We start from the raw sequence: 2,362 nt of genomic DNA on the forward strand, positions 1-2,362 counted from the left end.
TAAAGATACCAACGGTAAGATGATAAAGATGATGCTTATCATGAATACCTTCAAATCCATAATCTTAAAATAACAAAATCATCATTACTAATTAAAGTCACTTCCGCTTTCATATTCTTGAAATAACAAAATCATCACCCTTTATCCGAGTTATTAACAATAACAACAAAATTATTAAAATATGTACTTACAAAATCACAAACTCAAGGCAGATTCAGATCCGAAGCCTTGCCAAAATCTTTGGTACATCATTCATTTCTCACATTCACATATTATCCAAAATTTTTGGTACCTCTTGCATTTCAAACTTTCACAAAATTTTTGGCAGTATACCTCATTCATTCCTCACTTTCTCAAATTATCCCCAAAAAATTATACCTCATTCATTTCACACTTTCACAAATTATTTCACAAAAGATTAGTAGCTTGATCTGTGTCCGAAACATAAAGAACATTTATATAATGTCCTGTCCGTTAACCCATAACTGAATTTTAAAATGTAGCACTACATGCATTAGGAATTTATCCAAATGATTTCACGTCCTCTGATGAATATTAAAAAGACGCCAAAAAAGAAAAACATTCTTACAAACAGCTAACACATAAACCTCTTGCATTTACCTTTAAAATGTTTTAAGATACTTAAGCAAACAAACAGGTGGAGCCATAAACATCACCTCCTTACAGGCGATAGAAGTGAATTATTCAGGAATGTTTGACAATAACAAACGATAATGTACACCTAAGTCGAGGACGCATTAGTGGGGGGGGCGACTAGGGCACGTCTACTCGCCTTCCCTCCCCTACCCCCACCCTCAAAATACGTACACAAAAAACATACGTATGAACGGTAAACAACCAAACACGCACACGCCATTACTAACCCTCACTAATGAGTACAGGTGTGAAGGGGGTCCATATTAGCCAATGGAAATTAACAAGCTTCTCCTGAGGAAGATATCGCGGTACACACCCCAACCGCCGCCCCCTTTTTTTTTGTGGGGGGGGGGGGGGGGGGGGGGGGGGGGGGGGGGGGGGGGGGGGGGGGGGGGGGGGGGGGGGGGGGCGAGTAAAAGCTACGGCAAAGGACCTGAGCTATTTTGAATTTATGCCTGACCTGATTTCGCCGTTGAGACAGGTGTTTGGGGGGGGGGGGGGGGGGGGGGGGGGAGGTCTTTTCGGAACGCACCTGTGTTCTTTTCATTTCTTATAAGACAGATGCCAAAACGAAGGAGGGTTTAAATATTCCTATGTGATGTCTAACGTTACCCTTCGATTTAAAACGCAGGTTTGCCTACCCTATACCCATGATGACATGGGTTTTTAAAAGGCGAGTTTACCTACCTTAAACCAAAGATGTCACTGGTTTTTAAAATGCGAGTTTGATTTCTTTAGACATGGGTTTTTAAACCGCGAGTTTATTTACTAAAACCCATGATAACACGGGTTTTTAAGAGCAAGTTTAAGCACCTTAAACCCATGAACACATGAGTTTTCAAATTGCGAGTTTGTTTACCTTAACCCTATGTTAGCTTGGGTTTTTAACACGCGAGTTTAATTACCTAAAGCCAGAGATGACATGGGTTTTTAAAACGTGAGTTTAATTACCTAAAGCCAGAGATGACATGGGTTTTTAAAACGTGAGTTTAATTACCTAAAACCAGAGATGACATGGGTTTTTAAAACTTGAGTTTAATTACCTTAACCCCATGATGACGTGGGTTTTTAAAATGTGAGTTAAATTACCTAAAACCAGAGATGACATGGGTTTTTAAAACGTGAGTTAAATTACCTAAAACCAGAGATGACATGGGTTTTTAAAACGTGAGTTAAATTACCTAAAACCAGAGATGACATGTGTTTTTAAAACGTGAGTTAAATTACCTTAACCCCATGATGACATGGGTTTCTAAAACGTGAGTTAAATTACCTTAACCCCATGATGACATGGGTTTCTAAAACGTGAGTTAAATTACCTAAAACCCATGAGGATATGTGTTTTTAAAAGCAAGTTTAATTGCCTAAACCCCATGATGACGGGTTTTTTACCTTAAACCCATGATGACATGGGTTTTTGAAAAGCGAATTACATACTCTAAACCCATGATGACATGAGTTTTTAAAACGCGAGTTTAATTACCTAAACCCCATGATGACGTGGGTTTTTAAAACGCGAGTTTAATTACGTTGTACCGACGATGATATGAGTTTTTGAAAAGCGAGTTTAATTACCTTAAACTCTAGATAGCATGAGTTTTTAAAAGTGTGGTTTAATTACGTTAAACCCAAGAGGACATGGGTTTCTTAACAGCGAGTTTGCCTAGCTTAAACCTTGAGACTTTCTTTACCTTAAACCCTCAGT

At 38.6% G+C, this 2,362-nt stretch overlaps 1 protein-coding gene across 4 annotated transcripts in view; it reads right to left on the reverse strand.

Moving 5' to 3' along the window:
• Positions 1–2,362, reverse strand: part of LOC135216324 (tumor necrosis factor alpha-induced protein 8-like protein) — a 170,510-nt gene that overhangs the window by 129,040 nt on the left and 39,108 nt on the right. The window lies entirely within an intron of this gene.

Source organism: Macrobrachium nipponense, chromosome 6, assembly GCF_015104395.2.
Source record: "Macrobrachium nipponense isolate FS-2020 chromosome 6, ASM1510439v2, whole genome shotgun sequence".
Classification (NCBI taxonomy): domain Eukaryota; kingdom Metazoa; phylum Arthropoda; class Malacostraca; order Decapoda; family Palaemonidae; genus Macrobrachium; species Macrobrachium nipponense.